At 40.3% G+C, this 27,613-nt stretch overlaps 1 protein-coding gene across 1 annotated transcript in view; it reads left to right on the forward strand.

The window, feature by feature from the left end:
- The window catches only part of MTUS2 (microtubule associated scaffold protein 2), a 464,127-nt gene that overhangs the window by 233,546 nt on the left and 202,968 nt on the right, over positions 1–27,613 (forward strand). The gene's annotated exons all lie outside the window — the stretch shown is intronic.

A 27,613-nucleotide genomic window follows, 5' to 3' on the forward strand; every position in this document is an offset into this window, starting at 1 on the left:
ATGAAAATTATTAATAAATGCTATTTTTTAGAAAATGGCTACTATAATATATTCCCAATGCTTATCTATTGTCTCAAATGTCAGCTTTAAACTTAAAGGAGTGAGGAGCATGATAATCCTCTATCCGTTTAACTTGATTGTGATCATGAAGCAAAGTGTAGACATTCTAAGTCTATCACAAACATTTTAACCAGATAACAATCTATCTTGGTGCTAATTGAGATAAGGGATGTTTGTGGGAACTGGATGGAAGCAAAACTATTTACTTTAATGCCAAGACATTGAATAGAAGCTTAAGGATCCTGGTGTGGCTTCTTGTTGAATAGCAGCTGTGTGTACGTCAAATCTATGTACAATTCCTGGCACCAAGATTGCTTTTCCAGGATTGCTTTTCTGACCTTGTCACCTTTCTCTTGGAATCCCTTCAATTGGTTCCCCATTAAGTCACCCTGAGATGCAATGTGACTGACCTTAACTTTAAGTTCTCTCCTACTTAAGCTACTATCAGACCATACCATCAACAGGCATATTAACTCCACTTCTAGCGCCTACATCTGTTGATCATAGGTTCCCCACCTAGTGGCATTTTTTAAACATGCTATGGCTTATTATCACAGTAAATCCTTTAGGGAAGAAAATTATACTGTATTTTAAAAAGAAATAAATCTCACAACTTTTTTCTCTGTGAGTTGTGCTTTGTCTGAAATTTACCTTTATATCATGCATATACATAATTTGTACTAGATCTATCTGAAATAGATGGGTTAAAAAACACATGTGCTAAATTGTGCTATTTTCATCTTTTGCTTTTTGTTTTATTTAGTTCTTTATCTGTTTTTAAAAGTAAGATATTTTGCAAAGCAAGAATCTTCCTTGATCTTCCCTTAGTGTTGCAGCTGGTCTTGTTCCTAAAAGAGCTCAGTAACTAGGCTAGGGTGGCCATGTATCTGGCATTATAGAGGACAGGGTTTTCTATGAAGAGCTGTCAAAGGACAGACACCTGTTTAAATGAATACATTGTTTGAAGGGCTGTGTCCAGTCCAAAGCTGGTTTTAAAAACCATAGAAAGGGAGGCCAGAGGCCTTCAGGTTGGCCATCTCCAGTTGGCAATTCAATAGCAAACTGAACAAGCAGGGACATGGGTCATCTAGTCTTTTCCACTAGGGTGAGATGGATTATATTTCCATGAATATTATAGTAGCATATCATTATAGCATATGATAGAGATGGAAAGAATATTCAAAAATATACAAATATCATATGAAAAAGAGAAAGCTAGAAGGATGAGAATCTCCACAATTCACAATTTAGTCTGCATGAAAAAACACGTAGTTCAAGGGCAGGTTTGGGGACCAACATTATGGATTTGATATGATGTGTGGATAAATCAAGGGTAAAACTTAGCAGTGTGTAACAAAGGATGTAAACCATGAAGTAAAGGAAAATGATGCTAAAGATCTTTAAAATTTTTGACAGGCATAACTGTTTGTGCTCACCCTAAAGGCTGGATGAAAGAGCTAGTAGAGAGGGTTGATGCTTCTTTTAGGATTTCTAAGAGATTCTCACCTTTCACCAGGGCATGGTTCCTTTTTTGATAGGAGTTGAAGTACAGTATTTACATGACCCATGGGTAAGTCGACCCAGGTTTTTGACTAACATTTCTAGACATACATGAGTATATACAGCAATCTTCAAGGTTAGGCTTTAGTGGCCTAAATTAGGTCCTATACATCAGGCAGTCCTTGCCAGTGCAGTCCAACATCTGGAAAATTGCATGATTCCCACTTCTGATGTTCATCAGGAAAAGAAGAAGGCACAGACTTTCTTGTGAAGCTTGAATTTTAAAAACATAGACAGATAGACAAGCAGACATTAGCCCTGAAACACATAGAAAATATGTTTGCTCCTCCCAAATCATCAAGCTTTATTGGAGCATTAAGGCCCCCTCAACTGATTCGAGGGTTGATTGATATGTTTTAAAGCAGTTTTAGCTCAGTCTTACTTCAGACTGAACATATATTTTCTTTTTTCTAACCGGGCTGCTACATATAGTTGGTGGGAACAGGGCAGATTTCAGCCATCAAATTTTATATATATATATATATATATATATATATATATATAGAAATACAAAACACTTAGCATTTAGAGAATTTATTAATTTGGTTTGTTTATACAGCCATTTATCCTCACAAGCAGTAAAGACAACTTCATTTGCAAATAATTAAATACTAATTTATTACCAGTGTACATTAGTTCAGAGTATGCTGCTCAAGCAAAGGAGTTGAATGTCAAAGCAGGGAGTAAATGAAAAGAAAGTGAAGATCAAGTATATGTTTTTTCCCCCCAAATACAATTAAAGAAGCAATTATTTCACTTCAGTGGAGCCTTGTTCAAGTGACATATAAATTCCAGACGCATTATTTTTAAGAAAAACAGAAGTGTGATGGAATTTAATGACACAAATATAGGCCTAATAAGGATTAGTGAAAACCACTTAAGAGGAAAGATTAAGGGAATTTAACACATTCACGTATTCAGGAAAGAAAATGCAAGAGGATAATATAGAAATCCCCTATGTAATACCCTAAAGTGCATGTGTGGGGAGAGATCCACACTAGGGAGGGGTGATGCTTGAAATATGTCTGTTATTACTAAGAACATTATGAAAATATATTGGATTCAATGTGCCACTGAAAATTAAATGACATACCAAAAGAGCTAGGGGTTAATATACATTCAGGAATAGACTGCCTTAAAGCAATGAAAAGAATGGTATGTGATTATGCAAAATGATATCATATGACTTGAGGGATTATCTAAACCCTGCTTTAGTGGTGCAGATGTGGTTTGCATATAACATGCTTGTAATATGGTTTTGTAATATGGCAAATACTTGTATTCATGAGCTGGGAACTCTTACCTTGAAATTCTTGCTCCATAATTAATAACACAACACATGTTATGCTGGCAACCTGCTTTTGTACCTGTGTGGTCACCATTTGTCATCAGCCAGTGAGGCTGGTAACTGCTCTTGGCACATGCTCTGAATTACAATTGATTTAACCCTTTCTTCCAACTTGAGAAGCAAAAGCAGATATTGTAATGCCCCTTGGAAATACTTTGATGTAACTAGACTGGGAATACAGTTTCTGGTTACTTTATCTTTAAAGAGGATAGTAGAGTGTCAGAAGGTGCCAAAAGTGTCAAGTAAAATGACCAGGAGGCCTAAGCAACTCTCCTGTGAGGGAGGGTTACAAGGTTTTGGAGAGTAGTTTAGAAAAAAACATAAGGGCAGGAGAATATAGTAGAATTTTATAACACTGGAGAAAGTGGATAGACAAGTTTTTCTCCTCCTGCCATAGGGCTTCGCAGAGGTGTGAAGCTGTATCAAGAGAACAAAAAGAATGACTTCTTTGCACAGCTTCTGCAAAAGGTACAGTTATACTATGAAATTCCCTGCCACAGGATGTGCTGAGAGCAACTAAACTAGGTAGTTTTCAAAGAAGGCTAGACAAATTTATGGAAGTTAAGGCTACTAATTCCTTTTCCAATTGTTTTTTTTTTTAAAAAAAGCTTTTAGAACTGATAATGTTATTTTAGGACATTCTGCTAGTTTGTGTTTCTTAGAGCCTTAGCATGAGAAAAGAAAGCAGAAATGGAGCTGGAGAGTAGCAGCTTTCTTCATGCCTTACCATATGATGTCATAGCACTTTAGTTTTCTTCCCACAGCAGACAGTTGTAAAAGTGTGCCTTATGACAAATTGATTTTTCCAGCTAGACAAAAGATGCTCTTGTACAACTGTCTCCCACAGGAAGTAAACTGAAATGCTATGACATTGGCCTGTTACAGACAGGCCAAAATAAAGCTGCTTCGAGTCACTTTGGAGGTATGGTATTTCAATGATGCATGAGTCCTAAGAGTCCAAAAGCCGCACCAAAGCCACGCTCCAGTCCTAAGGACTGGAATGCAGCTTTGGTGTGGCTTTTGCACTCTTAGGACTCATGCATCATTGAAATACCATACCTCCAAAGTGACTCGAAGCAGCTTTATTTTGGCCTGTCTGTAACAGGCCATTATGTGGTAAGGCACAGGAAAAGCTGCTACTCTCTGGCTCCATTTCCACTTTCTTTTCTCATGCACTGAGGCTCCTGGACTCTGCTGGATTTTAATTGTTTGTGCATTTTATTTTTAATCTGTATAATAGCTAGATATTGCTTCTCATCAGTGTAAATCCGCAGATCTACACTGCCAGTTCTCTTGAGTTGTCTACTAAGTTGTAGAACCTTTTCCCAATCCACTTTTTTGTTGCAAGGAAAGAATGTAGTTCATTTTTCTCATCCTTAACAAAGAACCAAAATGGCAGCCCTGTAATTAGTACAGTTGTGTGGAGGAGTAAAAATTCCAATTCTGCCAGAGGAATGTTCACCAAAAAACACTTTCTTTGTAATTTTAGATTGCAATCCTAATCCCACTGAAGACTTCCATTGTAGTAGTATTCTAAGACTTAGCTGTGTTAGTCTGTTTCAGTATAAAAAGATATAAAGGAATTTGGTAGCACCTTTGAGACTAAGGGGCAAAACAGACTGGCAAGAAGAGCCAGTTTGGGGGTAGCGCGGTGACGTGGCAACTCTGCCCCCAAGATAGAGTCATGCAGCCCGCCCAACCTGATAGCAGGCAGTATGGGGATGTTCCTGCACTGCAGCAATTAGACATTGTACACCACAGGAGTGGAAAAGAGCTGCAGCAGTGGCAAATGGGGGTGCCCTTTCCCCGGCACAAAAAGGAGTGGCTTTCTGCCGCTCCTTTTTGCCCAAGGAAAAGGCAAGATCAGGGCCGTCTGTTTTCAGCCTCAGTGAGAAAAAGAAAGTAGGACTTACTTCCAAGTATACATGAATAAGACAGGCATGTTTCCTGTTGTCTATCCAGTGTATTTAATACTAGAGAGTTTGGTATAATTTCTCTGCATCTGAAAGTGTGCAAAGGAAAGCTAAATAATTTACACTTCTTGAATATTAGAGTGGTAAGTTATTCCTTAAAGGCCTGCATTTCATAACTTCTTTTTCATGCTTGAATGAAAACTTCTGCTTGTGAATCAAGAGGCATCCACAAAGCACGCAACCCATCTATTTAACTCAGAGGCTATTTTAAACAATTTAGAGTAGTATGTCAGCTACCTGGCTCAGCTTATACATCCAATCTCCCCTTTTTTTATAAACATATTGAGTCAGGCTACATAGTCAGCAAAATCAAGTGGCAAAGTTTTTCATTCACTGTACCACTTTAGGCTATAGAATGGGAGTTTAAAATTTGGCTGCTCTGTGCACACATATATGGCACACCCACAATCACATATATATCCATGTAGAAAAAAGATGTCATGATGGGGAGCGCTAGGCTGAAACTTTCTCTCTAAAAAGCCTACTAACTTTACTATAACCTTTTGAGACAAACTTCCCCAAGGCAGATCACAAGAATTTAAATCCATAAAATACAAAATATTTTATTGCTGAAGGATTTTTTTAAGATTGGGAGCAATAATCACAATTGTGGAAAAGCTTTAAAACTTTACTGTTACAATAGGCTAGTAAAGATAAAACGAATGTAAACCTCACCAAGCAAGCTTACCTTTCAATTCTATGATTCTATTCTATGACCCTAGTAATGAACAGCAGAGATTCCCCTTGCCATCAGTATGTAGTATTCACACCCACCATCCTTGTCTACACTGAGCCCTCTTTGGCCAATTTGGCTGGGAAGCATTATAGGCAAAGCTGTACTGCACTATGTGCCAACCTCCTGCTCACCTTAATCATTTCAGTCCCATGCCAGACAGATGCACTTAATTAAGTGCACTGCATTGATAAGAGAATGACTGTTTACCCTCTTATATGCCCTGGCAGATGTCTAGTAGCCATTGCTCGTCTTGTGCCAAAGCCATAGGGTGCTCACCTGCCAAGGTCATGAGTAAGGTCAGCCAAGGCATGGGCACACAAAGGGTTATGTGAGCCAAGATATAACTTACACACATATCGCCTTATACAGTATCTCCTCATAACAATGCCTCTTCTGGTGATTTCCACTGCAAATATATACATTACAATTTTAAAATATTTTAAAAATTAAATAAAGTTAATTTTAAAACCACATAATGTTTTAAGTAGTCAACAGTAAACACATATACACACACAAATGGGATGGACATGCATTTCTCCCTGAGTGTTTTTAAGCAGGCCTTAATGGTCAGACTCCTGGTTGCTTTTAATGAAATGTGTAGTCATTTCCTCAGGATGGGGCTGATATAGGAAAAAAGCTCTGTCTCTTGCATTCACCAGCCTAATCTTTCTCACCATGACTGATCATAGGTGGGGTACAGACTGCCCAAAAAGGGCAGTCTACCCGCGCCTTGTTTTGCTGCACGAGGAAGCTGCAGTGGACAAACCCACACGGCTTCCTCGAGCAAAAATCGGGTTCTTTTTGCGGCGCGATTGTGAAGTTGCAGTGCACCAATGGCACACTCGCAACATCACAATGGTGTCGCAACGTGCCGACGCTAAGCATCCGTTGTGTTAAAATGGCGGTGCCCATCTCTACAGGGCGCTGCCATTTTGATGCCCTCATCACATGATGACGGCACCCCATTGCTCCCATCTGTCCCGGGCCTTAGCCTCAGGCAGGTTCATGTCAGTGAAAGTAGACCTTCATATTAGATTAAAGGTAAAATTTTCCCCTTTGACATGATTGTCAAGTCATGTCCAACTGTAGAGAGTGTTGCTCATCTCCATTTTTAAACCAAAGAGCCAGCGTTGTCAAAGATGACTCCGTAGTCATGTGGCCAGCACGACTGCACAGAACACTGTTACCTTCCCACCAAAGTGGTACCTATTTATCTACTTGCACTTTTACATGCTTTTGAAGTGCTAGGTTGGCAACAATTGGAACTAGTGATGGGTGCTCACTCTGTCACACAGCACTTGGGTCTCAAACCACCAACCTTGCGATCACCAGAGTTAGCAACTTAACCACTGAGCCACTGTGTCCCACAAAGCCCTTATATCAGGTTAGATTCGAGAATTAAAACTTCCAGAAATTTGAAGCCATGAGTCAGAACTGGGGCTGCCATACTGTTGAACAGTTACAATGGTATAAGTTGGATTTACAATTCTATAACTTCTGGGGATTCACATTAATAGTCATGAAACAACTAAACCTGATACTCAAAAATACCTTCATAGCCTGGTAGCATCGTCACTGAAGTTTTTCTGAGGTGCTGCAGATTGAGGATGCTAGGAAATTATGTCCACAGTGTGATCCTGATTGTAGAGTATCTTGAAACAGATAGTTGCAACAGTGTCATAAGGGGTTTACCCAGCTGCCTGTTCTCAAGGCACTCCACAAGTGGGAGTGTGCAGCAGACATCACTTCCCAGTGCTCCAATCTCTAGTGCATTGGAAACAATTCACATAAGGTGCCTCCAAGCTGTGAAGACTGGATTGGGGGGGGGCATCATTCATCATGAGTATGAGATGCTTACATTGACAGTGTAAGATCTTTTTAAAAAATTGACAAGGGGAATTTTAAAATGCAATATTAGCTCCCTTTACAGATTGAAAGTAAATGTTGTTACTTTAGGAAGATAAAACATGTAAGATATTTATAACTAGATATGGTGTAAAATCGTCGTATTTGATACATTAAAAGTACAATTTATTCAGAGTATAAATACAAAATGAACTTTTTAAACATTGCATATTTTGTTACAAATGGTGCTACAAGGCCCTGAACTGGATAAAACACCTGACTCTTTGGTTTTGCCAGTATGAGAATAGGCATTTTTTTAAAAAAAGAATCCCAATAAAAACAATAAAATAAGCATTATTTTGTCTCCACTAGCTCTCCACAACCTGAAGCATATATAATACACTCATTCCCATAAACAGAAAAGGAAGCAAAGACCAGGAATTGTGATGATCTGGTACTATAGTCTTACATTTATGGTTACCTTGTCTTAATCATTTTATTCATCATTCCACAAAAAGAATAGTCTATAACGTGTATTTTTAATTCAATTTTTCCAGGGAAAAATATGGCTTCAGGGGGAAAATAGGTGAGAGTGTGAATTTTTCTTGTTTCTTTCTAGTTCTTCACACCTCTACTTCAGATACCCTGTTCTCAAACTCTTTCAGAATTGATGAGCACTTTAAATTGGGCCTGGGCAAGCAATGGAAACCAGGGCTAATTTTGTAGGGTTTGGGTCCCTCAAACATTTGACAGAACTTGTTGTTGTTGTTGTTGTTGTTGTTGTTGTTGTTTCTCCAAGTCATTTCCAGCTTATAGCCACCCTAAAGCAAACCTACCACAGGGCTTTCTCAGCATTGTTCAGATGGGGATTGACATTGCCTTACTCTGAGGTTGAGAGAGGGTTTCCATGAGTGAGTCTAGATTTGAAACCTGGTCTCCCAGAGTCCTAGTCCAACAGTCAAAACTACTACACCATGCTGTCTCTCATCTGACAGAATGCCTACTCTCATATCATCCTATCAGTGTGCTGAAATGATCAGAGAGACCTTTCTTCAAGTTTCACTATTAAGAGAAATGCATGATGCATTTACAAAAGACATGCTTTGGTCTGTGCTGGTACTCCTGCTATTGAATGACTTCCTGAAGGAACAGAGCTTGGAAATTTAACTCCTTAGAATCCCCCAACTAGTGGCCATACCAGAGATTATAAGAGGGTCAGTTCAAAAAAATAACCTTTCCAAGCTCTATGAAGAATATATGGTGACACTGACACTGGATTCTTTTTGGTGCCTGGTCAAGATATTTTTAGGCATAGTAAATAACTGTATCATGCACTAGGACAGTTCTGCCTCTCGGTGTTATTGGCACACACAAAATTTCCAAAATGAGACCTTGTGTGAATGAAGGCTGGTCTAGACACTTCAAAATATTTAAACTAGCCTTCATCCACAAAAGATGGATGGAAGATATACTCCTGTGACAGGTTAGCATACAGAAGTCTCATTAAACATAAATCTATGCAACACTTGAAAGACTGCAACTTTTCTGGTTTTGCTTTTTGCTTAAATGTGTTAACTTATTTTTGGCTGATTTTTCCTCCTCATAGATTTACTCATTTTACTGGGAGCAGTTGACCCATTTTTGGAAATTAATGGGGTAGGGAATGAAGGGGCTTCAAAAATGTTAAACCAGTCTTTGGAGTAGATATACCATATAATTCTGTTTGAAGTAATAGCAACTATTAATACCCGTGTCACTTACATTTGTGGTTCATCCTTTCTGTGTCAGTATTCCCTAAAGAATTATCAGGCAATCTCTTTGACAAATAAAGTCATTTCTAGGTTAAACTATCCTCTTTCTCCGACTTCCTTTTCTTTCACCCATGATTTTTCTATTCATACAGAGAAGGTCCTGTCATCTTCTAACATTCTAAACGAGCCCATTTTGTAGCTTGCATTATTATGTGTACTTCTGTCAAATTTCTGGAATGGCAAGATTTAGAGTTTACTGAAATAGCTGTTTCCAACCACAATGTTTGGTTTGTCATGGAGCTGAAGCACATGGGCCAGAAGGAGTGGCTACAATTGGGTCGGGACTGCCATGACTGCATGGCCTTCTCCCAAAGTGGACTGCCGCCACAGTCCCAAGTGGCCACCAGCAGGAGCAAATTATATCTGTTCTTTTTTTGGGCTGGCTTTCCCCCTTTTAGTGTGGCTTCTGGCCACTTTGGAGGCAAGCATCATGTAAATGCTATGCCCCAAAGTGGCCAGAAGCTGCCTTATTTAGCCTATGCATTTTGGGCCATAGTCCCTTCTTTGAGTGTTCACTTGTCATACAAATAGAACTTGAGGAGGAGGAGGATGAGATCATGCTTAAGTGGTTTTGCTCCCTCAGTGGTATTACCATATGTCATGTCCTAATAGTCTGCTCTCATAGACTGCCATTCTGTTAGTGGCATACACATGCATCAGTTGTGCTATGTATGCTGGCTAATTTATTAATCATAGCATAACATATGCATTCAACTGGTAGTGGCGGAAATGAAGTTGCACATACAGCAACATTGCATATTGTGGTTATTCACTGTGTGTTACACACTACACATGGTTGTTGTGTATGCTGGCTGGGTTGTTTGTCATAATGCAACAGATGTATTCTACTGTCAGTGGTGGAAACAAATGCATTGTGGTCATTCATTGTGCCTTACACATTGTACATTGTTGGTTGTGCACTGCACACAGTGCATTGTGGCAGTATATTGTGCACTGTGTTTACACATTGCACATTACACAAGAGCACCCAATCATTGACAAGTGTTGTGCAATGTTGTTATTCCACATGGCAATTGCATAGTGTTTGGTGCAGTATATCTCCATGTGCAGAAACAGCGGGCCCTTGGTATCTGCTGGGGTTTGGTTCAAGGATAAATCGGGATAAATGGTTAATAAGAAAATCGCTCCAGGATTCTCCCCTGGTTATGAGTTCATGACGGGAACGGAGCAGGAGCTGTGATTCCACTTCTGTAGCACCATGTGGTATCACACCCATGGCATTTACATGACATTTGGGGGGGGGGGGGGTGCTTGCGTAAAGTTTAGCACACGGAAGGACCTCCATGTGATAAACTCCTGTGTGTGGATATCAAATCCATGGTTGCTCAAGTTCCATGAAATACAATGGCATAATAAAATGGTGTTCCTTATATAAACTAGCAAAATCAAGGTTTGTTTTTGTAATGTGTGTGTGTGTGTGTGTGTGTGTGTGTGTGTGTGTGTACATGAGAATATTTTCAAGCTGTGGATGAATAAAAAATCTGTGGATACAGAGGGCCAACTGCATTTACACTATAGTGGAAAGATACTGAATTGTAGCCATAGTCTATATGTTCTGAACCAACATATTCCAGGGTTCTAAATCATAAGGATAAGGTAGATTTACCAGGCTCTGAGACTGAATGGCAGCCATATTGAGATTATAGGAGTGGACTCTGGTGATGTCATTTTACTATTTACATTTATACCCAGCCTTTCCTCTAATGAGTTCAAGGCAGTGCACACAACCCTCCTCTTCCTTAATTTTTTTCTTGTAACAACATTTTGGAGAATGTGAGGCTGATATAGTGACTGCCCTAAAGTCACATAGGGCCCATAAAGACAGGCCAAAATTAAGCTGCTTCGGGTCCCTTTGGAGGTTTAAATGATGCATGCATCCCAAGAGGCCGAAAACCACACCAAAGCCATGCTCTAGTCCTAAGGACTGGAGCGCAGCTTTGGCGCAGCTTCTGGCCTCTTATGATGCATGCATCATTTAAACAGCATGCCTCCAAAGGGACCTGAAGCAGCTTTATTTTGGCCTGTCTGTATGGACCCATAGTGAGTTTTATGGCTCATTGAGGACTTGATCACCCAAGGTTTTCTCTCTGGCTTTTGGGGAAAGAAAAAAATCAGAGTGCCAGCTCCTGCTGGGTTTGGCTGTCATAACTATAGAAACTTCTCACAGGACAGATTGTGTTAGCTCAGAGGCCAGGAATCCAAAATGTTATTTCCCAACACCACAAAAAAAAGAAAAAGAAAAAAGCTCTTCAAACACCTTCTCAAGGCATGGAAGAAGAACTGGAACATTCCCTCTCCCCTGTCATCTCAAAGTTGACTTTCTGGACTCCTTGGAGCACCACATACTCTCCATATCATAGATGCCACCGCTGCTGTTCCTGATGAGATCAGACACCACTTGAGATGGCTGTATGGAGCAGCAAATATTGAACTGTCTCTGATCCACCACAGCTGTGGTAAAAGGAGGATGGCAGTTTGGGTGATCTTTAGTATTTTTAATGCTTGACAGGAGGGGCAGGAGGTGGCAGACCAAAGCAAAAGTACTTATACTTGTTGGTTCTTTTTACTTTCTCTACTTTGGCAGTATTTGAAATGATTTGTTTTATTAGCCTGTTGTTGTTGTTTCTGACTTATGGTAACCATAAGACAAACCTATCACTCGGGTTTCTTGGCAAGTTTCTTCGGAGGGGGGTTGCTATTGCCTTCCTCTGAGAGAGTGTGACTTGCACAAAGTCACTCTCAACACTCTTAAACTCCTTTGTTAATTATAGAGATAAGATCTTGATATATGGGTGCCTCAGTGAGAGAGATGGAATGAGGAGCTGCCATCCCACCCCCACCCCACCCCCATTATGTTTTGAACTTAAGGCAGAGTGCACTCCTACCCTCCTTTTGGTCCACCACTGCTGATAGGTATTTTCCAAGATCTTCATTAAAAATTTGTCTGGAATTCCTCAGAATGATCTATTATTTTTCCTAGCATCAAATTGAAATGTTTAAGTTTTTCCTCAATTTTATTTAACTCACTTTAATACTGACTTTTCCTACTAGTTAAATCCTTTAAATATTTTTCACTACTTTTATAAAAACAAAAGCTGCTGCTTATGGTCTTGTTTCCTTTTAACTTCTTCTATAACTTTATCTTGGATAGTGAATGTAGCTTCCAGTTTCTTTTTTTATTGTATCATATTCCCAATTGTTCCTCCATTTTTCATCTCTCTCTTCATCTCTTTTTAAAGTTCTTACAAAAATTTCTCATTTTTGTTTTCTAATGTTTGCTTGAATCTCAAACAGAAGCTATTTTATAGACAGTAATAAAACTGAGCACTCCTCTGTGTTCACTTGTTTCCTTCTGTCTTCCAAGTCCAGTGATAAATCTGATATATTGCTTCCAATATTTCCCTCAGAACGGTTACAGTGTCTTGTGTTTACCATCTCACTGGAAAGGACTGCTTAGGACAGTGATGGTGAACCTTTTAGCAGCCGAGTGCCCAAACTGCAACCCAAAACCCACTTATTTATTGCAAAGTGCCATGTCCCTCTGGCTTTCTAGTAACAAACTCTGGCAAACTCTCTACTGGGGCGATGGCACATGTGCCCACAGAGAGGGCTCTGAGTGCCACCTCTGGCACGCATGCCATAGGTTCGCCATCACTGGCTTAGGATCTTTATTCATTTCGCATCTTCTTTTTTCCATTCCCAGTTTCAATATTGATGTTATCTATTTGCTTTTCTCAGTTCAGAGAGTTTACTATTAGCTGGTTGACCTATTTATTATATTGTATGCAGTTAATATATCTTATTTTTCACCTCTCCAAAATTATTTTCTTCAATTACTTTGTCTCATCTTTCTATGTCTATCTATATTCTTTCTCTTTTTTTCAGGATAAATAACTAGCTTGTAGTGGTAAGAAGACAGCAGTTATCTATATCCAATTTTGTTTCCCAAAGTTGGAAAAGACCAGAAGGGCCATGCAATCTAAACCTCTGCCATGCAGGAACACAAAACATGGTGCAGGTGAAGTTACCCACATCCATAGGCAAGAACACAAATATACCACACTCTATTGCAGTCCACAGTCCACTGTCCATATTCAGAAGTCATAAGTGGGCACTGAAACTGGACTCTGGGCTTCCCCCTCAAAAACTCCCCCATTAAACACCCATATAAAACACCCCTTTTGGACTCGCTGTTCACTGAGTACCATCACCAAGCTCAAGAGACTGGGGTTATAGCTATATAGAGAGTTACTGGCTGCTAGCTCCTTCCCCAAATGCTCAGGGCCTGGGTCTATAACCAATAGAACAATAAATAGAGTGCTAATGAGCACATAATCACACCTCCCCTCAGCTCAACACAGTTCCCAGCTCACTTTCTTTCCTCTGCCCTGAGTCCTCCTTGACTATTAGTATAACGTTGCACACCTCTGTGCAAAGTTACATGTGCCTCTGGCAGCAGTTATTGCTTTGGGAAATACTGTAGCTGCTAGCTCCACCCCCAGTGAGTCGCAGAAACCCCGCCCCCTCAGGAACAAATGCAATCACCCAAATTTGAAAATACATTCAGTCAAGGATGACCTCCCAGACACAGCTCTCCTTCTGCTCCCTGTGCAGGGACTGAGCTTGAAAGCCTCAGATACAGGTTAGATACAGGATCTTATCGCTTGTTTTATTAATCCGGTTTATCTCTCCCAGTTTAAATTTCAATTCAGGCTGCATCCTGATCTTATCAGAAGGTTTTTGCCACTGAATTTGCTGCCTGAATAAAGCCTGGGCGCATCCCCGCTTCCTGGAGCACTCCACATGGCTCTTTTCGGATCCAGGACTTTTCCAGCTTCAGAAAATGGCCGTCAGCCCAAACTGGAATTTAAACCAAGAGAGGCAAACCAAATTAATAAGCCAAGCAATAAGATCCACAGACTTTTATATAGTCTGACCATAAACTGTATAGGGCTTTGTAGGTCATGACCAACACTTTGAATTGTGTCCAGATACAAACCAGTAGCCAGTGGGGGAGTTTCAACAAGGGCTCCCTACAACTGGCCCTGGTCAGCAGCCTCGCCACAACATTTTAGAACTGGTGAAGTTTTCAGGCCGTTTCCAAAGGCAGACCCATGTAGTGAGCATAACAATAGTTCAAATGGGATGTAATCCAGGCATGTGTTATCTCATCCAGGTCCAGTGATATAGACTCCAGACAATTGATTCAGACTTAAAGTGGAGTGGGCTCAAGTCACTTCAATGACTTCACTTGGCAAAAATGATACATCGGAGATGATCAAACAGGATGATCAAACAGGAGCAAAGTGGCTCATGCTAATAATGTGATTGAGAGGAAGATTATCACACCCCCACATGCTTATCCCATCCTTCTGCCATCCCAAAAGAGTAAAGGAGCCATCATTTGACTTGAGACTTGTATAGTTTTAGCAACTGGCTTGCTGGTGCCATTCACTTCGAGCTGCAGGCAAGACCTGGCTCCAAAGTGCAGGTGCATTTCTCAGGAGGGAACAGCAAATGTGTTAGGCAATGGACTTGATCATTCTAAAGCTTTTGAAAAGCTTTGGAAGGTTCCTTTGATGTGCAGCAGGGACAGGCTGCCAAGCAGACCTCAACTGCTGCCTCAAGCCCATTGCTTAACATACTTGCCGTTCTCTCCAAGGAATGCACCTGCCTCCTTTTTCTTTTCTTCTTAAAAGTTGGCTCTACGACTTGAGACTCATGTTGGGACTTGAAAGGATCTTGCAAGGACTTAAGAATTGAAGGTAGAGACTTGAGATTTGGACTAAAAGACTTAAATAATTATTGCCCAGATCTGACTTTTCAAGGAATAAGAGCAACTGGCATTTGGTTTTACATGTTCAAATGTATTCCTGGCCACCCCTGAAACCTGGGGTTCCAGTATCAGGGTTGAGACCAGGAAAATGCCCAAGTGATACATTTGAGGTTTTAGAAGTGTAACCCCATCCAGCACACATTACTGAAAATAGACATTGGTTCAAAACTGAGCCAGCTTTCTTGGAATCTGATAAGAAGGAGAAGGGGAGTTGGGTATCAGCCACATATTAGTGACACAATTTTCTAAAACCCTGGATAGCTTCTCCTAATGCTATTAATAATTGCATATTATAAAGTTGCCAGATTGAAATCTGGAAAGAGATTCTGTACCTTTAATGGTTGTTTAGCAGGTTTTTAGCAGTTTTTGCTGGTCACATAACCAGGTAACAAGCAACACCTGGTGAAATTCCTCTTTCTACCCAACCATTAAAGATACAAACACCTCTAGTTTTCCATCTGGCAGCCTGAATAAATGTAGCATGTAGTTGAACTATGGCCCCATACAGACAGGCCAAAATAAAGCTGCTTTGGGTCACTTTGGAGGTATGCTGTTTAAATGATGCATGCATACTAAGAATTCGAAAGCCATGCCAAAGCCATGATCCAGTCCTAAGGACTAGAGTACAGCTTCTGGACTCTTAGTATGTGTGCATCATTTAAACAGCATACCTCCAAAGTGAACCGAAGCAGCTTTATTTTGGCCTGTCTGTATGGTGCCTATAAATCTCAGGTGGGTTACAGACCGCCCTCAAGTGGCCATTTTCCCGCCGCCGCCATTCGCTGCGGAGGGAAGCCCCAGCGGCCAGACCGCGAGGCTTCCCGGTGCAGCGAAAAAGGAGCGCAAAAATGGTGCTCCTTTTCAAAACGTGGAAGTGGTGCCGCGAGGGGTGAAGCGCGCCCTCGCGGCATCACTTCCGCCGTGACATGTCTGGACGCTATGCATCCAAGACATCAAAATGGCGGCGCCCATGTGGATGGGCGCTGCCATTTACGATGTGCTCCATGCGTACTACGGAGAAGGGCCATGAGGAAGGTAAGACCCTTCCTAACTCTAGTACGCGCGGAGCGCGGACTTTATGGCTGTCTGTAACCCACCTATGTTTATTTGCCAGCATCCAATCTTTCATTGTATCCAGGCAACAGTTCAGCCTCTTTGGCATCAGCTGAAAATGAGATGTAGAAACTGATATTGTCAGCACATTGCTACCATAATGTTTGTAGAACTGCCATTGCTTAGGCAAGAATACGTATTTTAAAAACAACTCTCTGTTATAAAACTGGAGCACTGCTTCAAAACTGGAGCTGACAAAACATGGATAGCTGCAGCTATGGGGAACTGTTAGAATAATTGTCAAAATGTTACACCATAACAAATTGTAATGTGTGTCTTTTTTCTCCCGTGCTAATATAAGCAAAAAATATCAAACACATTTTGTAAGTCTTTTCCGGAGGTAATGTAATTTTGTAATTCCCTTTAAAGTCCCACTGCAAGCATTTGAATGAAGCTAGTGTTCCACGTGGCATATTTTGGAATCAAATATTTTACTTTTTCTTTTGAAACCATTAATGCTTAAGTAGTAAAAAAAAATTCTTTGAATCTTGTTCTGTTTTGTTTTTGTTTTTGTTTTCCTAGAAAGGATATTTTTAAAACACTATAAATTTCTCTAGCAACATTTGGGTTTTCATTTCTGAAGAATATAATAATAGGACTCCAACATGAGGTCTTTAAGCAGAGGCTGGATGGCCATCTGTCAGAGATGCTTTGATTGTGATTTCCTGCATGGCAGGGGATTGGACTGGGTGGCCCCTTAGGGATCTCTTCCAATTCTATGATTCTATGTTCCACATTAAACAGAAATAACCATAAGGGTTTTTTATCACCTTTCCTAGCACCTTTCAGATTCTACCACCATTTCTGTAAAGAGTTTAAAACAGCATTTGTGGTTTACCCTTTTAAACAATCACCATGGTAAGATGAAGGTGTAATGACTTTCCATAATCATGAGTTACCTATGCATCTGAGTAAGTAGACTCAAGTCTATGAAAGCTCGTGGTACTAACTTTTCTCTTTAGTTAGTCTCAAAGGTGCTACAAGAGCCCTTTGCAAAATTAGTATCCTATGTTCCATTGATGTCTGTGGGTCTTCAGAAAAGGTTAAACGTACTCGATTACCTCATGTCCAGACAAGATCCAATCAAAACTTTGGAAGCAAAGGACATTAACAAGAGCTGGAATCAGAGAGAAGTTTCTAATCCAGTGAGTCCTTGAAATCAGCTGGGGCTTGGTTCGCATTAAGTCACATTAAATACAATGGATAGATACGGCGAGCTTTATACAAAATGGCAAAATCAAATTTTGTTTTTTGGAATTTATATATTTATTAATATTTTCAAGCTGTGGATGCTTCAACCCTTGGAGGAAGAGTCCATGGAAATGGAGGGCTCACTGTACAGTCAGCCCTCCTTATCCGTGGATTTTTTATCCATGAATTCAAGCATCCACAACTTGAAAATATTTTTAAAAAGTATAAATTCCAAGTATCAAACCTTGATTTTGCCATTTTATGTAAGAGATACCATTTTGTTATGCCATTGTATTTAATAGGACTTGGGCATACACGGATTTTGTTATCCACAGGGGTTCCTGGAACCAAACCCCAGCAGATATCAAGGGCCCACTGTATATGTATTTAGCATTTATACGTCACTTCATCCCCACTCTGGCTATGAATGAAATGAATGAATGAAAATTTATTTATATACCGCTATTCCTATATAGATCATAGCGGTTTACAACATAAATGATACAATTATAACAACATATAACCCCAACAGTGTAAAGAAACTTCCCATAACCAATTAAAAGCTATACAAAATACTCTAAAAGACCATTATATTACAATAAAACCATACCATTAAAACCATACAACAAAATAGCTGGATCGAACAATATGCGAGAGGGGAGAAGAGGATAGTATTAAGGCACATGGGGGGAAAGCTGACGGAAAAGAAAGGTCTTTCAAATTTCTCCTGAACAACATCTAGAGAGGTGACGGAGTGGAGCTCGTCGGCAAGGAGTTCCAAATCTGCGGGGCCGAGATGGAAAATGCCCTCCGTGAAGATGAAGTAGTATATCTAGACTTTGGAACTCTTAACAGATGTTTTCCGCCCGATCTGAGAGTGCGGGTTGTATGGGGAGAGGCGGTCCTCCAAGTACCCTGGGCCCAAGCCAATTAGGGCTTTATAGGTAAATACCAACACCTTGTATTGCGCCCGGAAGCGAATGGGCAGCCAATGTAGATCTTGCAATATAGGTGTTATATGGCTAGTCCTGGAACATCCAGTGACCAGCCTTGCTGCCATATTCTGGACCAATTGTAGCTTCCGGGTTTGGTACAAAGGTTGCCCCATGTAGAGTGCATTACTGAAATCCAGCCGAGAGGTTACCAGAGCATGTACCACCGTTTCCAGGTCCCCCCGGCCCAGGTAGGGTTGCAGCTGGCGTATCAGCCGAAGCTGATAATAGGTGCTCCTGACCGTCGCATCCACCTGAGATGTAAGGTGGAGCGACGAGTCCAGAAGCACCCCAGACTGCAAACTGAGTCCTTCAAGGGGAGCGTGACCCCGTTCAGGACAGGTGGACAAATATCCTTCCCCGGGCCCAGGGAACCTATCATGAGTACTTCCGTTTTCTCTGGATTCAGGCTGAGTCTGTTTTCCCTCATCCAGCCCATTACCGACTCCAAGCAGGCATTTAGAGGAGAGATGCCATCCTTAGTCACTGCATCAGTCGGAGACACAGAGAAACATATTTGGGTGTCATCAGCGTACTGATAACACCGCGCCCCGTATCTCCGGATGATCTCTCCCAGCGGCTATGTTCTCACAAGCAACACATCAGGTAGTAAATGAGTGTTGGGACTGTACCACCTAAGCTTGTAGGTGTGTGAGTGGCAGGGTGTTAACATGATTGAATTTTCCCCTACAAGGGAAGAGCATTCAACATCTAGAAGATGTAGAAGATAATCAAATTGTACATGCCAATCTTTTACAATAAATTCTTCTGTCTTTTCTTTCATCCAGCAGGTCAGTTTATCTAATTCGGCTATTTTATATAGGTTTAATAGCGAGTCCACAATCATCAATATCTCTTCTTTCTTCTATCATTTTGCGTATATTATTCTTGCAATAGTCAATATATAAAACATCAGCCTATTGAACGTCGTTTTTATATTTTCATCAATCATAGCTAACAGGAATACCTCTGATGTTAGTGGAATATAGATCTTTAATTCACAATTATTTTGTGATTTGCTATCCAATATTTTTTTTTTACTTTAGGTCAACATATGATAATATGTTGCAAAAGCTTTGGAGAATTACTTCTCACTCTTATACATTTTGTCAATTTTATGTAATGACAAGTGCCATCTAAAGACCATCTTACAGTTGTTTTATTTTAGATCTTGACAACAAGTATATTTCATTCCTTTATTCCACATTTTCTCCCATTGATCTAGATGTATGACCTATATTCTGAGCCACTTTATCATGTGGTTTTTAATCACTTATTCATTATCTCTCTTAAACAATAATTTCTAAAATCTCAAGATCATGTTTTTTTTATTTCTGTTATCTTATTCCAATCTGATTTCTTTAATTCAGTATCTTCTATTTTAGAATCTATCTTATCTCTCTCCCTTAATTGTATATATAGATAAAATGACAGTCTACATTATCCTGTTTAAGTTCTTCTTGAAATTTAAATCTATGTTTCCCTCCTGTTATTATCAGTGTCTTTATATTTTATTAATTTTTTTTCTAATGGTATACCCTCACAACCAAAAAATGCCTCATGATGAGGTGAATTCCATAAGGGAATTTTAGAATATAATCTAAACATACAACCTCTCGGCTGGATTTCAGTTGGTGAGTACCGAGGATGTGGACAAGATCCTCGGAAGTGTTCGGAAAACAACCTGCTCTCTTGATCCCTGCCCCTCGTGGTTAGCGGCCCAGGGGGGACCGGCGGTAACGACATTGTTACACCGGATTATTAACACCTCTCTCAGGGATGGGCGATTTCCATCGGATCTTAAATTGGCCATTGTAAGACCGATCCTAAAAAAGCCCTCCCTTGACCCCCTGGTACATAATAATTATCGGCCTGTTTCGCTGCTACCATTTTTGGGGAAGGTGATCGAGAGGGCGGTTGCGTTCCAGCTTCAGACGGTCTTGGATGAAACGGATTATCTGGATCCATTTCAAACTGGCTTCCGGGCGGGTCACGGGGTTGAGACGGCCATGGTCGCCCTGGTCGATGATCTCCGTCTGAGCGCTGACTGGGGAAGCGTGTCCCTGTTGGTGCTCTTGGACATCTCAGCGGCTTTCGATACCATAGACCATGGTATCCTTCTGGGGCGCCTGGCTCAGGTGGGAATCGGGGGCACTGCGCTCCAGTGGTTCCGTTCCTACCTCTCTGGGAGGTCCCAGATGGTGCAGCTGGGAGACGTGTGCTCCAGCGAGCGGGCCCTAAAAACTGGGGTCCCTCAAGGAGCCATTCTGTCTCCCATGCTATTTAACATTTACATGAAACCGCTGGGAGAGATCATCCGGAGACATGGGGCGCGGGGTTATCAGTACGCTGATGACACCCAAATCATTTTCTCTATGTCTCCGACTGATGCAGTGACCGGGGATGGCGTCTCTCCTCTCGTGGCCTGTTTGGAGTCAGTAATGGACTGGATGAGGGAAAACCAACTCAAACTTAATCCAGAGAAAACGGAGGTACTAGTGATAGGTTCCCCCGGTCCAGGAATGGCGGTGGTTCCACCTGTCCTGAACGGGGTCACGCTCCCCGTAAAGGACTCCGTGCGCAGTCTGGGAGTGCTTCTTGATTCGTCGCTTCATCTGACTGCTCAGGTGAATGCGACGGTCAAGAGCACCTGTTACCAGCTTCGGCTAATTCGCCAGCTGCGCCCATACCTGGACCGGAGGGACCTAGAAACTGTGGTACATGCTCTGGTAACTTCAAGACTGGACTTCTGCAACGTACTCTACATGGGGCAACCCTTATACCAAACTCGGAAGCTTCAATTGGTACAGAACATGGCAGCCCGGCTGGTCACTGGCGTATCCAGGACCAGCCACATAACACCTGTACTTAAAGATCTTCACTGGCTGCCTATTCGCTTCTGAGCTCAATATAAGGTGTTGGTGATTACCTATAAAGCCCTAAATGGCTTGGGCCCAGGATACCTAAAGGACCGCCTCTCCCCGTACAATCCGCCTCGCACCCTCAGAACATCTGGGCAGCAATTGCTGAAGGTGCCTGGGGCCAGGTTGGCCTCTACTACATGAAGGGCCTTTTCCACAGCTGCCCCAGCCCTTTGGAATACGCTGCCCACCGAGCTCCGCTCATCTACCACCCTGGCCCAATTTAGGAAGGACCTTAAGACCTTCCTATTTAAACAGGCATTCCCCGATTAAGATCCTGCGGGCCTCCCTCCTCTTCCGTGGCCATGAGGACGGGCTATGGGGCTTTTATTGCTGTTTTAGTTGTATATTGCTGTTATGTGTTTTTAACTTTGTATTGTGTGCATGTCACACTGTTGTAAGCCGCCCTGATCTTCTTGGAAGGGCGGGATAGAAATAAAGATTTTATTTTATTTATTTATTATTATTATAATATGTTTTGCAATAGCTTTGGAGGATTAGTTTCCCCCCCCCCATGTTTTCAATAGAGCTCTTCATACATAATGATCATAGCATTCTTTATTAACTTTTTCTTTTACATAAAATAAATAAGCATACCACTCAAATCTTAACTCTAACATAACGTGTCCAGAATATGTGTATTATCCAATCCTCTGTGGTGCTGTTTTTGTGAGATTTACTCTTTTCTCACCATATCTGATGAAAAATGGGATTGAATGAAATGAAATACTAACGCTAACAAGTAACTATTACAAGTCTGTATTTTCACACCATTCTCTCTTCACATCAAATTAAAGCATTTAACACTGTCAAGAGCAGTGACCTGAAGGCAGGAAAGTGCAGTGGTTCAGTAAGAGTTCACCCAGTTTTCCTATTAGTCTGGAAGCACCTCAGCATGCAAATAAGAATTTTTCTTTTGTTCAGACTGAGGAGGTGGGCCAGATGGCCAAGGCAGAGCTTAGAAAGTGACTTTTGAAAAGCACTTCCTTCTATATCTCATTTCATTGTCCAACAAACAGTTAATTATTTCACTCATACTTCATTATCACAAATATTAGTAACAAGCTGGATTGCTCATTGTTGGTCCTTTTTTCATCCCCCCAACCCCATTCCCTGTGCCTTTGTAGGTGAGTGAGCCATTTAGGATAAATAAGAGATTGGCACAAAACTTTAAACACACCGCTCAAAATGCCTTCAAACTGAATTTAAATGTCCTAAAAAGTAACTAGAAACTTTCTTAGGAATGCTATATGATCTGTTACATTATGTAATTTTACATCTACTTAGCTACATAGTAGAGGTACTAAGAAAACCCTTTACTGAATTGTGAAGATGTGTAATGGGACACCAGAAAGCATGTCCAATGTGCATTGGTGCCCAATCAGCATCAGGACGGATAGACATCAGTCTTGTTGTGTATCAGTCATATTGTTGTCAGAAACCAATGTACAACAGGCCCTTTGCTGATTCTTCTAAGTACTGTAGTAATGTAACAGAAAGCCTCTGCTGAATATGGATGTTAATGCAACTACACAATTCTAATACAGCGTACCTGCACTGTATGCAGGCTCACCATACATGGACTTGAGGTCACTTGGACCGCGAGCCCTAATATGGTGAATGGGGCACACCCCATTCAAATGAGTGAGGCTTGATCATATGCAGAATTTGCCTTACCGGGGTGTGTGTGTGTGTGTGTGTGTGTGTGTGTCTGGAACGGATCCCCCACATAAGGTGAGGGCGCACTGTATCTACTATTACCCCAACGTCTAGCCCTTCGCACCCCTCATCTTTTTCAACATCAAGTTGATATCAATAGGCTTGTTTGAGGCATGTAGATGAGAAGGCACCCCTAATACAATGCTGGCCACACCATATAAGGACCTCTGTAACCATATAAGGAGATCTGAATGGTTCAGCATCAGGGAAACTCAAGAACACATAATCAGGATAGATCAATCAAGATGGAATCAAGAGTGATGATGATTGATAGACCTCATGTTTGCAAAAGAACAAAAGTCCAAGTATACTTCCCTCTGAAGGAGATACTCCATTGAGATATTTACAATGATTGTCCAGTCATTTACAAGTTCGTTTCTCATTCTTCTCTTTTTGGAAGCTTCATTTTAATCCCAAAATCTGCCCTGGGATATGTTTTACCCTATAAATATGCCTTCCAAGATACCTACAATTTGGTCTCACCTGAGATTCAAACGAACACTCTTGTCAGTATCTTGCTTGACTCCTCAGCATTGCTGGCAGCTGCTGTGTCATTTCACTTCACAGAATACCCCAAATGGAACCTTCACTTCTGGAACTGGTGCAGTATTACCTTCTGCAATCCTTAAAGTCACTATCTTCTACCACATTTTATATCATTAGTTGTTGTGAGTCTGTGTATGTAAGCATGCCTTTGTGTGAGTGGCGATTCCCTTTTACAAATAAAACTACATTTGGACGTTGCATTCTGGAGTTGTTTCTCAGAACCAGTGTACACAGACTTGAGCCCTGGTTTCAGTTGTTCAAGTCCTCTCCGCTGCTGAAATTGAGTTAATAAAATTCCCTTATTAAATATTGACTGTGGGTGCCCTCTCATGACCCCAGCATTTTGGGTAACACTATGTATGTAAGTTTGCTTATGGAGACACAAGTCCCCAACAGGATTCTATCCACTGGCTGTGATTCTGCATCATCACTGTAACTACAATAATAGAGCCATTTTTTTTCCTGGCAGGTTCCTCATTTTTATCAACTAAATTGTACAGGTGCACTATAATTCCAGCAACTGCAAATTTCCTTGTAAATTCAATGAAAAACACATGAGATTTTAAAAAGAAAAAAATAATAAGTGTAAGAGTGATAATGACAGATTCATTCAGCCGTGTTGCTAATGGACAGGGATAGTTGTATCCTCCACAAATCTCTGTAATTCCTCTTTACCACTAACAGCTTCTTTACTTTGCTCATTAACCATGCAGGCATGCTCTTGCACTCTTGGTCTGCAGGCTTTTTTCTTTTAAAAAGTGTTCTGCTGATGTTGCCTTGCAGTCATTGGTGTTGATTGTCTCAATTATTTTGGATTAAAATGAACACAGATAACAAATTATAACTAATCTACAACAGCAGCTTGTAGTCTTTATCCTGCACAATAAATGCTAAGCTGATTTCTCCCCAGAGAGATACGATCATAATTAAGGGGTAGGATTGAAACTCTGCTTACATTCTGGAGCCAGGTTACATATTTACCAGCAAGTGCCAACACACTATATAATCAGGACAACTGTGCATACTTTAATTGAAAATATAACCTCTATGAATAATATTCAGAATGTAATGATGAACGGTGAATGGGATACAGAATGTGCATTTGTTGACATGGGATAATGTCTCAAATATTATATGATTGGTTGCATGGTATGTACAGGATAGTGACACAGAATATATCTTAAGAGGCAATGAAATATATATATATATATATATATATATATATATATATATATATATATTCAAAGTGGTTTTCCCCAGTGCCATGCTCCACAAGCATAAGTGGCTCATAGTGCTTTTTAATCTTAACATCTGCTGTAATTAACATTATTATATGAACCTGTTATTTCATGCTAGTATGAATCTAAACTGAAAGCAATAAAAATGCTAAATTAAACTTGATGACTTTTTGCAGGGAAAAAAACTCATCAGTAAATCTATTTAAATATTCAGATATTTTATTTATTTATTTATTTATTTATTTTAAAATGCCAATCCTGGGGCTGCTTCCCACTGCACAGTTACAGTGCCATGACTCCCTTCTGCAATGGCACAATCCTATGGAAGCAGAACAAAAAAGTCTAGGGGGGGGGAGGAGCAATGATCATAAAATAACAATAGTTTTGTTGGAAACAAACTGGAAGAGTTGGATAAAAAAAGGATAGGTAAATATATATTCAATCCTGCAGACAGACAAAAATGCTGTGGTCTGTGTGCAAAGCCCAAAGATAAAATCAAAAGCTTCTGAGACAAATGAGTAAAAGAGATTCTGGAAGTTGTAGTCAAAACTATTCACCCTTTTCAAGTTCTGCATAAAACCATTTTGTATTTTCATGCACATAGTTAAGATGTATTAAAATTAAAGTGGCCACCTTGATGCAACATCTGGAGTTAGCCATCTAAAACAAATTCAGGATAAATAATATCATCTCTATTACTTTATTTAAAAGAATAAAGGCCATTCATCTTAGAGGAAGAATGAACATTTCTAAAATGAAAATTAAAACAAGTTCCCCCTCTTTTTAATTAGCATTTCAAATTATTTGCACTGAACCTTTTGAGTCTTATAATAACATAAAAGGAGCTTCAATTTTTGTATGTATTTACCTTTTATGGAAATATTAATATTATGTAATACAGCAATTTCACTGCCTGGTGTATTTATTAGCAAATCAGCACATATTTTCTTTGCCTGTGCCTTCTATCAGTTTTTCTATGCTGGAAATACTATTTGCATTATTATTATGCAAATAATAATAAAACAATACCAACAGCTATCAGACATAATGTATGTGTCTACCCATAGTGTGAATCATATTTTTTCATATATATTCACCAGTAAATATACATGCTGCAGAGAATTCATCTACATATGGAAGAACACTTTTACAGTACAATATATTTTATGCATTTCAGATCACTGAGCTGGTGTCAATTACAGTACATCAGACCACCTACATTTGCAGAATCTTGCACTGCTATTGAGAGATACCCTGTTACAAGCTGGATGCTATATTTTCTGTGTATGTTTTCTAAATTTCAGGACCTGAAGTGAGGAATAGAACATTGTTAATACGATAGTGACTATGCACTGGTGAAGAAATAATGCCATATATATTTAATAAGATATATGTATGGATAAAGGGACAGTGAAAGAGTGAAACGGCTGATGTTCTGCTAGCGAACTAACAGGTGAGGTGTAGAAAAGAGACAAAGGTCTAATCTGCACTGCAGAAATAATGCAGTTTGACACCACTTTGACTTCCCTTCTAGGATTTGTAATTTTGTGAGATATTTATCCTTCTTTGGACTTTATCAGACAAGGGAAATTGGAAGTATAATCCAATGGCAATCCGAATGCAATCATGGGGTTCAACGTTATTGCGTGATAGACTACCACATGTAATTTCAGGCAATGGGAAGTCAATCCAAACACAATCATGGGGTTTCACGTTATTGCATGAGAGGTGATCAGTGCAATTTCAGGCAATGGCAAGCTATTTTCGAGCAATGGGAAATCAGTTCGAACGCAATTCAAATTCACATAAATTCGCGGTGCCATAACAAACTACAAAGCCCAGCTCTAAAATCCCAAACCACAAATTTCATAGCATCTCTGCCAAAGCAGCAAATAATATAACAAGTAACATCACATACAATTGAACAGCACTTTCAAAAAGTATAATCCTGTATAATATGAAAAAACTACTTCAAGAGAATTTGTTGCTTTGACAGCTCAAGATTAACGGGCAAGATGCTTGACAGACCTATATCATCTTCCACATTTCTTTGAAGGTTTATGGCCAATTTGCATCTTTTTGTGTACTATTACACTCTGATCCTACTACCACAACTATGTAACTATTTAAATATCTGTGGCTTTGATACTGTACTCCATCTGAGGAAGTGGATTAAATAGTTTTTTGTGGGTTTTTGGGGCTCTGTGTCCATGTTCTAGAAGAGTTTCTTCCTGATGTTTTGCCAGCATCTGTGGCTGGCATCTTCAGAGAATGCTTGCCTGGAAAGGAGTTGGGTATGTATATACCGTGTGACCCTGGGAAGGCAGGAGTAATTTTCATGTGTATTGTTCTGTTGCTAATAGCAGGCCTCAGGGTGGGAGGGTATACAAAAGAGGATTAGTGTCTGCTTGATTAATGCTCATTGTCTGCTGGGAAACCATTTGCATTTGTTGAGTCTTTATCTTGCTATTTTTCAGGACTGGTAGCCAAACCTTGTTTACTTTAAGGGTTTCCTCTTTCCTGTTGAAATTGTCCAGGTGTTTGTGGATTTCAATGGATTCCCTGTGCATCCTGACATGGTAGTGGTTGGCAAGACCTATCTTTCCAAGGTCTCAGGTTTTCATCCTGAAATGTCAGGGTGTGGGTTAGGTCTGGCCTGACAACCCAGCTTTGGGCTGTACTTGATGGAGCTTCTGGGTACAC

The sequence above is a fragment of the Sceloporus undulatus genome, chromosome 3, assembly GCF_019175285.1.
Source record: "Sceloporus undulatus isolate JIND9_A2432 ecotype Alabama chromosome 3, SceUnd_v1.1, whole genome shotgun sequence".
In the NCBI taxonomy this organism is placed as follows: Eukaryota; Metazoa; Chordata; class Lepidosauria; order Squamata; family Phrynosomatidae; genus Sceloporus; species Sceloporus undulatus.